The sequence below is a fragment of the Pseudophryne corroboree genome, chromosome 4 (genome assembly GCF_028390025.1).
Source record: "Pseudophryne corroboree isolate aPseCor3 chromosome 4, aPseCor3.hap2, whole genome shotgun sequence".
NCBI lineage: Eukaryota > Metazoa > Chordata > Amphibia > Anura > Myobatrachidae > Pseudophryne > Pseudophryne corroboree.
This window is the reverse complement of record NC_086447.1, coordinates 693,056,055-693,069,107: the sequence shown is the minus strand read 5'-3', so window position 1 is coordinate 693,069,107 and position 13,053 is coordinate 693,056,055. Positions and strand designations below refer to the sequence as shown.

The 13,053-nt window shown below is 42.1% G+C and overlaps 1 pseudogene; it reads right to left on the bottom strand.

Annotated features, from left to right (window-relative positions):
* Positions 1–10,573: 10,573 nt before the first annotated feature.
* Positions 10,574–10,692, bottom strand: LOC134912466 (5S ribosomal RNA; annotated as a pseudogene).
* Positions 10,693–13,053: the final 2,361 nt, after the last annotated feature.

Sequence of the window (13,053 nt, the reverse complement as noted above, 5' to 3'; positions counted from 1 at the left end):
GATATTTATCTTGATGAATTTTGTATTGGTGATATCCACAATTGAATCCAATATCAATTCTTCCAATAAAGCGTTCAGATGTATGTTCAAATCACAAATGCGTGAAAGCCCAACGCGTTTCGTCCATACAGGACTTCATCAGGGGACGTAATCTGAGTGGTAGTTAGAAAGAGGGTGATAAACTATATGCTAATTACATTTATCACAATCTTACTAGATTTCAATTCTCTACTTACATACCAATGAGATCAAAGTTTGTAAGATTCAATATCCCATCCAGCTTTTGCCGTGGGTATGTGCAATATTCTCAAAGATAGGAGATCTAGAAATGTCACCGTTAGAATTGATATTAGATTAAAGTGACCATATATATGTGAAATAGGACTTAAAAACAAAATCAAGGAGGGAGGAACAAACATAATCGAGTAAATGGAGGAATAGATGCAATAAAATCTCTACCGATGGCTATAATAATCACTTAATTGATCACAATTGAGTGAAACTATATATTACTCATTATCCAAAAACAGAGGTGATGGTAAATATATATATTCCATTATAACATAGATAATCAAACAAAACTACTCACATTCCAACATTCGTGTCTATCATAAAAAAATTCACCAATATGTATAAAAAGAAGAAAAATTGCTGTGACAGTAACCTATGAATTGAAAATATAAACAATAATATGTAAATATGTTGAGGATAAGTAATCTTTACCAGTATTAATTACAAACAGCAGATTCTTTCTTACATTGTATATAATAAAACCTAACCATATACAACATTAATTTTGCAGATGAGATAAATCCAAATTGTTCTTATATATACAATACCATTGCACTCTTTATGAGGGACCATGTTGAACTTAATAGCTGATCAATAATCATATTTTTGTATAATGGACAATTATACCCAAGTTGTTTAATCCTACATTATAACCACTTAATTGAGGTCTTCTTGCGATATGTTGTCTTATTACAGGTTGAAGGTTAAAGTGGGATATATTGAGATTTTGTGTTGTTAACTTGTAACAATTGTAAATGGGGGATCATGTTGATCTGAACTGCTTTATTAATGGCCACACAGCTAATTAGCTAAATACGTACAGTCTATTTAGGTTAGATTAAATCACAGAGCACATTAATGGGGGCAGATTAAAATATAATATAATTTAAGGGAATATAGATTAATTAACAACATAATTTAATAACACACATCACTTAATTAATATTATTATCACTGAAAGATTTAATTAATTACGGATTAGGGAACACACCAAAGAAGGACTTCATTTATTTATTGGTCCCCTTATATAATATATTATCCTTAAGTTAAATAGGATTGATCAATAGTGATAATATCACTAATAAACATTTTTTGATCAATAAGTCACAAATTAATTAAATGGATTGCATGTAGTATTGGCTAAATAGAATAAGAAAGTAGTTAATGATAGACATGATGGACGTTACTAAGTAAGGACTATGCATGGTGTCACAACTAAAATCGGAAATAGCAGCAGCTGAAACGCACGCCAGAATTAGAAATAGCGTGTGTGGAACGCACGCCGGAAGCCGGAAGTAGCGTTCATGGAACGCACGCCGGAACCGGAAGTAGCGGCTGTGGAACGCACGCCGCCAGCGACGATGGAACGCAAAAGCGTTCAAAACTATTATTGTAAGAATATACCAGTTTATTTCACTTGTTTTTTAAGTCTTAAGGAAGCGGGCATATTGGCTAACATTATCACTGCTGCAAATGGACTTAATACTAGAAAAGAACATTAAAATTAAGTAAAAATAACTAAGTACCAAACAGGAAATGAGGTCATTTGGGAGGAGGTATAAATATCAGCCCCAGTTCCCACTCAGAATTATAGCTGTGAATAAGAGTCCTGAGAGAACACTAAGGTAAATATTACTAATAATAGACTTATTGATATTATTGGAAAGGAAACCCATATTTATGGATTAATTTCTTTTCCAGGGTATTGATCCATTTTGAGTCTATTATTATATACTCATTCAGAATTGGATTGGTCAATTTACAACTAAAAAGGTGAGCCTAAAACGTTCCCTTATTATAAATCAATACGGCTGTAGTCTCAGATTTTTTAGTGTCAATTTTATATAGCAATAATTTCCATAAATTAGATTAATTCAACTATTTAGGATTTGTAAATATTAATGCATTGCAGTATAATGAGAAATAAATATTAGAGCTGTAATTTTACAATAAGGCATGCTAAGACATTGTGCTGATTTATAATGGCTGTTGAAATCTGCCATTTCCTAATACCAAAAATGGGCATTATATAATGACACTATCTGGGATTATTAACAACCAGGAATATATACAAAAATATGATTATTGATCAGCTATTAAGTTCAACATGGTCCCTCATAAAGAGTGCAATGGTATTGTATATATAAGAACAATTTGGATTTATCTCATCTGCAAAATGAATGTTGTATATGGTTAGGTTTTATTATATACAATGTAAGAAAGAATCTGCTGTTTGTAATTAACACTGGTAAAGATTACTTATCCTCAACATATTTACATATTATTGTTTATATTTTCAATTCATAGGTTACTGTCACAGCAATTTTTCTTCTTTTTATACATATTGGTGAATTTTTTATGATAGACACGAATGTTGGAATGTGAGTAGTTTTATTTGATTATCTATGTTATAATGGAATATATATATTTACCATCACCTCTGTTTTTGGATAATGAGTAATATATAGTTTCACTCAATTGTGATCAATTAAGTGATTATTATAGCCATCGGTAGAGATTTTATTGCATCTATTCCTCCATTTACTCGATTATGTTTGTTCCTCCCTCCTTGATTTTGTTTTTAAGTCCTATTTCACATATATATGGTCACTTTAATCTAATATCAATTCTAACGGTGACATTTCTAGATCTCCTATCTTTGAGAATATTGCACATACCCACGGCAAAAGCTGGATGGGATATTGAATCTTACAAACTTTGATCTCATTGGTATGTAAGTAGAGAATTGAAATCTAGTAAGAGTGTGATAAATGTAATTAGCATATAGTTTATCACCCTCTTTCTAACTACCACTCAGATTACGTCCCCTGATGAAGTCCTGTATGGACGAAACGCGTTGGGCTTTCACGCATTTGTGATTTGAACATACATCTGAACGCTTTATTGGAAGAATTGATATTGGATTCAATTGTGGATATCACCAATACAAAATTCATCAAGATAAATATCTGTCTATACTGTACATTCGTAATACGAAGTTATGTGTATGTTTTATTGACATTTTTATATGGTTACAGTTTTTACTGTTAAATTTTAAAAATAAAACACATTTGTATGTGACATCTGAGGTGGTCTAGCTCCCATGAGAATTTCTTAGTTCTATATATATATATATATATATATATATTTATTTGTAAACGGAAAGTAGTAAAAGCAACCACTGGTGTCAACCAATTGCAGGGCTAGGCAGTTATATAAAAAAGTATAAACAAATTTATTACAATATATAGCACTAAACAAAACCAAGTATTAAAAGGTAAAAACTAGTATAATAAAATGACATACACAAGGGTAATACGTATAAAAAAACGCATAAAAAACTGGAAAGCATATAAAAAGTACATAGGACGTAAAATATACAGGAGTAAAAAAGTTCAAAGAAAAGAGGAGTGAAGTATCTTAACTTTTAGTGATTGAGGTTAGATCAAAGCAGCACCCAATGCGTTTCGTCCCATATGGACTTTATCAAGGGGTGATTTGAGACTAGAGACAGACCATATATATATATACTCATCCTAAGAGGGAAGTGATGTCGACATCACTTCCTGTAATTAATTAGTTAAAGTGATCATAAATAGCCAAAGTACAAATATACTACAAATCTATTATGGCTATATTAATAGAGATATCAAATGTTAGAATCATAATCTAAAAAGTGCAATACAGCGTTTATAAATCATAAATAAATCACGGAGCCGCAGACTTCCTGTCCGGGCAGTGTGTGACATCACATCCGCCCCACATCCAGTGTCCTTCTTTCCAAAGTGTGCATGTGCCGGCTCTGTGTGGCGGAACGTGCTCACGCTGTGAACAATTGTCTTTGATGCGGTGGACAAGTTCCTGCAATCTCTGTACTAGTATTGATGAAAACGGAGTCCTCCGGCGGCCATTTTCTATTTGAACAAAGTCCTCAGTAATCTGTGTTTGCGGCGGCCATGTTTTCGGAGTCCAAATAAACGATCTAAAAGAGGTTTCCCGATGGCTAATTTTCATTTGGATTTAGTCCTTTGCCAAATATTTGTCCAGCTCCATGACGAGTTTTAAATATGCAACAAAAATAATAAAAAGGTGGGGTCAGGAGTCATATTAACGCAGTTTGCATATAATTATGAAGGTTCATCAGATGCACTGCATCATACCAATGTCTTTGCTTTTCTATACTATTAATGTTAATATGTAATAATATGAAGCCTTATATTGATATAGCGAAAATGCCAAACATGTAAAATGTATATATGAAAAAGACGTGTATATTAAGTATACCGATTTTTAGTACAGTTTTTAGGGTAATTCTGAAGTGATAGTGATCACTAAAAAGAAATGAGAGAAAAAAAAACGATGAAAGAAATGTTGGACCATAGTTTATACTCCTCATTGGGGTGTGAATCCAAAAAATATGCATATGGTATATAATAAAACCTTTAACAGGAGTGGGAGGATACCAGAAACAAAAGAAAGAAGAAGAGTGAGAGAGACCAAAGTTCAAAGGACAAATATGTATATACATATAATTGTTAGAGCATTCCTCCAATTTTCTCCCAACATCTTTAGATTTACAACACCCTATCTTACAAGGAGGTCTCCCATCTTGTACTGGCCGGGCCCAACCTCGCTTAGCTTCCAAGATCAGACGGTATTGGCCATCCTCAGGGTGGTATGATTGTAATAGTAGTGTGGAATCATGGACAAGAGCTCATAAGTATCCGTATATACAGAGAATAAAATTAGAATCAGTATCCAGGCCTAGAAACTTGAATATCCTAAGTAGTAGGACAGATTTAGAAAGCAGTATACGTATCTTAATCGGTAATGCCTCCGTATTGGAGGTATTCAACTTATAATATGAGACCAAGGAAGACACCTCCAACGTCAGCTGTAATTGCCGAAGTGATGAGTCTGGCTGTATCAGAGTGAGGAGAACGTCATCGGCGAATAGGCTAATCTTGTACTCATGGCCATGTACGACCGGGCCTTGCACTGAGCTGTTAGATCGAATTGCTTCCTCCAGGGGCTCAATCGCTAGCGCAAAGACTAACGGGGATAATGGGCAGCCCTGACGGGTGCCGTTGGTGATTTGGAATGCAGAAGAGAGGACGGCGTTCACGAAAACTCTAGCCGTTGGGTTCGAGTAAAGCGCTGCTATAGAGGAAAGAGCCCTGCCCCCTATTCCGAGCTTCCCAAGAACCGCAAAGAGATATCCCCAGTGAAGTCTATCGAATGCCTTGTCCGCATCCAGCGAAAGCAAAAGGAGCGGCCGTGGGGACGCGGAGGAGGCATCCAACACATCAATTATCCTCCTGGTATTATCTGGGGCCTGCCTGCCCTGAACAAACCCAACCTGATCACTAGTCACCAAGGTAGGGATCAGAGGATTTAACCTAGTAGCTATCAGCTTCGCATAAATCTTCACATCGGTGTTCAGGAGGGCTTTTGGGCGGTAGTTGACCACCGAAATTGGGTTCTTACCCTGTTTAGGGAAAGTGACAATCCCAGCCTCCAACATTTCAGACGGGAAAGTCCCCAATGAGGAGGCTTCATTAAACACCTGAAGTAACACAGGGATCAACATCTCCTGGAAGTGAGTATAGAACTTATTAATATAGCCATCCGGGCCCGGAACTTTATCTACAGGGAGGGCTTTAATAACCCGCCAGAGTTCACTGTCCGACCAAGGGAGTGACAAGGATTGGAGGTCCCATAATTCTATATGTGGGAGGGACAAATTCTCTAAAAATTGATTAATATCAGCAGGGGTTGGTTGTGGAGTCGAAGGATCGTCTTTCAGGTTATACAGAGACGCATAATAGGTGGCAAAAGCAGATGCTATGTCCACCGGGTCCGTCACTTTTGTACCATGCTGATTATTAATTACCTTCACCCGATCCCTCGCCGTCTTAGCTCTCAGTTTCCTGGCCAGCAGTCTGCCTGCTCTATCTCCCTGGACATAGAACCGTTGTTTCAATCTAAACAGATTTTTCTGAACTTCCGCCAGCGCGAGGACATTCCACTCCTCTCTAACCTTGATAAGTTCTCGGTACAGGGATTTATCCGAAGGGGTAGATTTAAGCTTATTCTCGAGACTAGCCAGCCTGTTCTCCACATTCTTCTGGTGGACTGCCCTTTGCTTGCACAACCGGGCCGCCGCTTGAATCGCTGACCCGCGAGTGACCACATTGAGAGCACACCAGTGCATGAAGACAGATGTGTCGGCCGGGTCATTAGTGGCTAGGTACATGGCGAGCGTTTGAGCCATGGAGGTCTTGGCCTCTTTATTAGAAATAAGATGGTCTCCGAGGCGCCATGGAAAGGGCGGTGCACCCAACATAGAGGGATCCCATCTAAGGGATAGGGCGGAATGATCGGACCATGCAACCGGCAGGATAGTAGCTTTTTTAATCTGTTGGAGGGTCCATTTATCCGAGAACATCAGATTGATCCTGGAGTATGATCCATGAACCGGAGAATAGAAAGTATAGTCCCTACCAGTGGGGTTTTTGGCTCTCCAGACATCATACAATTCGTATTCGTGTGTTAAATGTCTAAACGCTGCGGAATGATCACATTTAGATAACGCTTTCAGATAACGGTGCTTGGATGTTTTATCTAGGGTCGGATCTAGTACCATATTGAAGTCTCCTAAAAGAAGCAAATATCCCGTTAAGCAGGATTGGAGGACGTTACAGAACTTCCGAAGAAAGGGGATCTGTTTGGAATTAGGGGCATAGACTACCGCTAAGGTGACGGGTTTATCATCTAATTTGCCTATCAATATCAGATACCTGCCATCGGAGTCAGAGAGTTGTTTGGTCAGTACAAAATTGCAGAAGTGGGATAGTAAAATAGCCACCCCTGTAACATATCGGAAATTTATTATTATGAAACGTAGGAGGAGAAGGAGACATGAAGTGGGTTTCCTGTAGGGCTACAAAGTGGGCCTTCAACTTAGCAAAGTGGGAGAGTGCTAACTTTCGCTTATTAGGGGAGTTCAGACCCTTGACATTTAGAGAAAGTATATTAATCATTGGGAAACACAAAAAAAGCGCGACTCGGCACTGACCAGTAATAAGCTATTAAAGCGGGAGTGTATAAATGGCCGCATGCTGAGGAGCATATGCCAAAACCTGTTACCTTGTGCTGTCTTGTAACAACCATAAGTTGAGAATAGGAACAAAAAACTGGGGGTGATAGGCAGGGGCGGATTGGGAACAAAAAGCGGCCCTGGAAAAATTTGTACTAGTGGCCCTACATGGGCAGCACCAGAGGTGTAAGGTCTAGCCATGGGCCATGGCAGCAGCACCCTCCCCCCAAGACTTTCCAGATAGTGGGCATGTCCAGCATCAAGGGGGATGTTAAAAATAAATAAAATTAAATATTATGAGCACATTATATGATACACCTTTAGAATTTAGGAAACTATATCATTCTTTAGAAATATATCTTTTCTTGCTTATTACACCAACCGTATCCCAATCACTATTCACTCAATCTTAAATGTCAGCTAAGCAGGCAGACAGAGCATACACTAGATCATCTGCAATCACAGGCTAAGTGGCAAAGTAATTTTCATATATGCAAATTATTTTGAATCTTATTCATTATGTCTATAAAAAGAACCACATGTCCTCAAAGAAAACAGGCCCCGCGGGTGCGTCGGCCCACCGGGAATCTTCCCTGTAAACCCTATGGCCAATCCGCCTCTGGTGATAGGGCAAATAGAGAGAAAAGCGGGACTAGAAAAAGGAGACAAACCATGCACCGTATAGGTGCACCCTTAGACCACCAAAAGTGGTGGCACATTGGGGGAAGTGGCATCTGCAGCCACCACCACCACTCTAAAAAGACAAAAGAAAAAAAAGGTAGGAACGGGACTAGGTACAATGGAAGTTGGGATCCCCCGGTGCTCCGCCCCCGATCGAAACAACTCTGGGTCAGGACACCGGAGGAGACACATATCTGTGAAACACATAGCCCATCCTCCACTGACTGCAACCAGAAAAAACAAAACAAACCATGGCAATATGGAGAACAGTTATCAGACAGACGAACCAGAGAATGGAGTACATATAAAACAGAAACATGAATCTACTCTAACAATAGTATCAATTAGAGTACGTGTTGCAGTCCGCCAAATAAAGTCCTTGTTTGAAAGACTGAAATAACTCGGGTCGTCTAAAGAAAATAACTGGGCCAATAAACATAGGGGATAACGATAATCAAGATGGTTTACGTATAGTGGACCACTCTTGGTGGATTCTGGGTATACTTGGGTGGCCATCGGAGATCGCCTCTAAGTTCCAGGAAGCCAGAACCCGGAAGCCCTCATACGGTGAGGAGATGATATTTGTATTACCATTTCGCCTGACAATCAGACGTGTGGGGAAACCGCAGCGGTACTGGATATTTGCCTACCGAAGAGCTCTTGTGATTGGGGTAAAGGACCTCTGGAGTGCTAGCGTAGCCGCCGATAAGTCCCCAAAGACTTGAAGATCTCCCAAGAGTGAGCTCGAGGCATCTGCAGCTCTCGCAGCGTGGAGCACCTTTTCTTTAACATGGTAATAATGGAACCGCATGAGAGTGTCCCTGGGTGCGTCCTTCGGGGCCGAACGTGCCTTGGGTAGGCGGTGGATACGGTCCAGCAGGAAATCTGAGAGATGGACTGTTGGCAACAGTTTTGTGAAGAGGTCAGTAACAAACTCTGTTAGGTCGGAATTAGCCACGGACTCCGGGATCCCCCTAATCTTCAGATTATTCCGTTGCGATCTATCTTCGAGATCTCCAACTTTACTATGTAGCGCCGTTACCTCTACTTGCAGGTCTTCATGTAAAGAAATGAGGTCATTGTGGGATTTGACCACCTCTTCCAATTTGCGTTCTAAATGGTCAGTTCGTTGACCTACAGCGTCGACAGATTGTTGGCAGCCTTGCAATGCCAGTTTAAATTCTTGCGAAATGTCCGATTTGAAGGAGGCTAACAGCTGCTTCATGGAGCCAATCGTCAACGGGGCATCATCCCCCATCCCGGCCACCATTACCATAGTCGACGGAGATGGGTCTGAAGAGGAATGATTTGCAGCAAGTGGTTTGGATGCCATATCGGTCGCGGGCTTGCCCTTGCCACTTTTGTGATGAAGGCGACTGCCTGAAGAAGCTCACCACTTGGACCCCGGATGGATCTTTTTGACGTTTAGATGGCATTCCGTCTCAGAGAAAAAGAAGATCTGTGGACGTTGAGCACAACAGACCCGGATATGGTGCTATGTTGCAAGTACTGTCCCGTTCCTAGAGTGCCACATTAAGTATTTATAGACATATAGAGCGGTGGTGGTGTGAATACATCAATCTACCATGGGGGCATCACATCCGCGTGTCACGGTTGGTCCGGATAAACCTGCGTCTACTCGGAGCCTGCAACAGTGTACGTATTATATATCAGACACACTGAGGGAAAGGCTTGTAGTTGCGACCAGAGACCCCTAGATGGTGCTGATCCTGCATGAAATATACTGATACAGGGAAATCCTGTCGGTCTGGAATGGAGGGGTTCACAATCTTCTAAACAATGGCCCTCACAGGGGTGTCAGGGGTCATACAGAGGTGGAAGGATCCCAGACTTGGTCCAGCCGAAGGCCTGATCCTCCCACAGCACCCAGGTACACTACCTCAGCCTGCTTGAAGCTGGCAGGGAGATCCAAGATGGCCACCACGTCTCCTGGCTGGCTGCCTTGCTGCAGACTCCTGCAGCCAGATGTCCTCCTGGCCGGCTGCAGCCCCTGTGTCCGCTCTGGGGGGGGGGTCTGGGGAGGCTTGTAGGGCCTGCAAGATGAGCTGTTGGTCAGAGGGGGTCCCGCGCCGCTTCCTGGCGGCGCGACCGCGCGATGGAGCTCCGATCGCGGGTACCTGAATCACGCGAGGCCCCGGCTTCTGGGAGCGACTAGGCCGCAACCTGCGGGAACAGGCCGAGCTGTTCCCCGGCTCCGCAGCACTCAGCGCCCGGCACAGGGGGTCCCCAGGGAGGCAGAGAGAGCTGTTCCAGGAGCGTAGAGCCTATATTAACCCCTAAGGAGGCTGAAATCAGGGGAGCTCAGTAAAAACGCTGCTGTACTCCTCCACTGCTAGGCCACGCCCCCAGTATACGTATCTTATACAAAAATCAGAATATCAAAAAGGACGAAGTGTGGAATGATGAAATGAAAAAAAAAAAAGGGGGGGGGGGACTTTAGAAAAGATAGTTCTGGATTGAGTTCTCTATTACGTCCTTTTTTAATTACAGCACCTGGTCTCCCCTGGGGGTCTCCCAACCAGGTACTGGCCAGGCCCAACACTGCTTCGCTTCCAAGATCGTCCAGAATTGGGCATGCCCAGCGTGGTATGGCTGTAATATTGATAAGGCGACAGTGATCTGGTTCATAATGAAGGATGGAGGGAGCTGATACAAGGAAGTGGCTTACATTACAAGAAGGGTGCTATCTCATATCCTTCGTTGAAGCCGTCTGGATGAAGGGTGTTCAGTTCATAAATCCAGAACATCTCCCTCCTAGAAAGGAGGTTGGAGAGATCTCCTCCTCTGTCTCCTAGGGATACCTTTGTATGTTAATGCCTCTGGATCCGAGTTGTGGCACTGATGGAAATGTCTTGATACTGCATGTGTTAGTACTTTGTTCCTTATATTCCTGATGTGTTCTTGAATGCAAAGTTTTAATGCCCTCTTAGTTTTACCAATGTACTTCATTTTGCACGGGCATTCCAGGAGATAGATCACTGATAATGTGTTGCAATTTATAAATTGTTTGATCCAATACTCTTTATTGGTGTTGGTGTTGTGATCGGGATGCGTTATTAATCAAACGGGAAAATGAGTAGATCCATCAATTGGACGTTGTCCATCCCAGGGGCCTTAACAAGATGTTTACGTTATCTTGTTTTTCACTTGTTGCTAATCTATAATTAGATATCTATCTGTGCCTCTGATCACTGTTACAATGCATTTATCTATATGTAATGTGTAATATATAGTACACGGTACATATGTCGTTTTTGGTATTTTGTTATTCTAGCACTGTGAAGTAATCCGGTTGCTATGGTTATTATACACAATGAAGGTGGATGTGCGTCGCATTAATGCGCAATGACGTCATTTGTGCGGGACACCGCCGGGGCTCCGGCACAAGCAGCCATCCTGCTTTCACTTGGTGATGGGTACAAATACTGGTAAGTTGTACATTTATGTGTTTATGGTATCCTGAAGATAATCTTGAAATAGATTGAAACCTTGATAAACGCTGGCTGTGAGTCGTTCTTCTATTTTGAATATCCTGAGTGCCGCACCATTACTCTGCTATACTTCCCCTTGTGAGGGCACCGGGAGCAGCTATTTATCGTTCTATGGAGTGCTGGTGCTAAATATATATATATATATATATATATATATATATATATATATATATATACACTGCTCAAAAAAATAAAGGGAACACTTAAACAACACAATGTAACTCCAAGTCAATCACACTTCTGTGAAATCAAACTGTCCACTTAGGAAGCAACACTGATTGACAATCAATTTCACATGCTGTTGTGCAAATGGAATAGACAACAGGTGGAAATTATAGGCAATTAGCAAGACACCCCCAATAAAGGAGTTGTTCTGCACGTGGTGACCACAGACCACTTCTCAGCTCCTATGCTTTCTGGCTGATGTTTTGGTCACTTTTGAAAGCTGGCGGTGCTTTCACTCTAGTGGTAGCATGAGACGGAGTCTACAACCCTCACAAGTGGCTCAGGTAGTGCAGCTCATCCAGGATGGCACATCAATGCGAGCTGTGGCAAGAAGGTTTGCTGTGTCTGTCAGTGTAGTGTCCAGAGCATGGAGGCGCTACCAGGAGACAGGCCAGTACATCAGGAGACGTGGAGGAGGCCGTAGGAGTGCAACAACCTAGCAGCAGGACCGCTACCTCCGCCTTTGTGCAAGGAGGAACAGGAGGAGCACTGCCAGAGCCCTGCAAAATGACCTCCAGCAAGCCACAAATGTGCATGTGTCTACTCAAACGATCAGAAACAGACTCCATGAGGGTGGTATGAGGGCCCGACGTCCACAGGTGGGGGTTGTGCTTACAGCCCAACACCGTGCAGGACGTTTGGCATTTGCCAGAGAACACCAAGATTGGCAAATTCACCACTGGTGCCCTGTGCTCTTCACAGATGAAAGCAGGTTCTCACTGAGCATATGTGACAGACGTGACAGAGTATGGAGACGCCAAGGAGAACGTTCTGCTGCCTGCAACATCCTCCAGCATGACCGGTTTGGCAGTGGGTCAGTAATGGTGTGGGGGTGGCATTTCTTTGGGGGGGGCGCACAGCCCTCCATGTGCTCACCAGAGGTAGCCTGACTGCCATTAGGTACCGAGATGAGAGCCTCAAACCCCTTGTGAGACCATATGCTGGTGCGGTTGACCCTGAGTTCCTCCTAATGCAAGACAATGCTAGACCTCATGTGGCTGGAGTTTGTCAGCAGTTCCTGCAAGATGAGGGCATTGATGCTATGGACTGGCCCGCCCATTCCCCAGACCTGAATCCAATTGAGCACATCTGGGACATCATGTCTCGCTCCATCCACCAATGCCACGTTGCACCACAGACTGTCCAGGAGTTGGCGGATGCTTTAGTCCAGGTGTGGGAGGAGATCCCTCAGGAGACCATCCACCACCTCATCAGGAGCATGCCCAGGCGTTCTAGGGAGGTCAT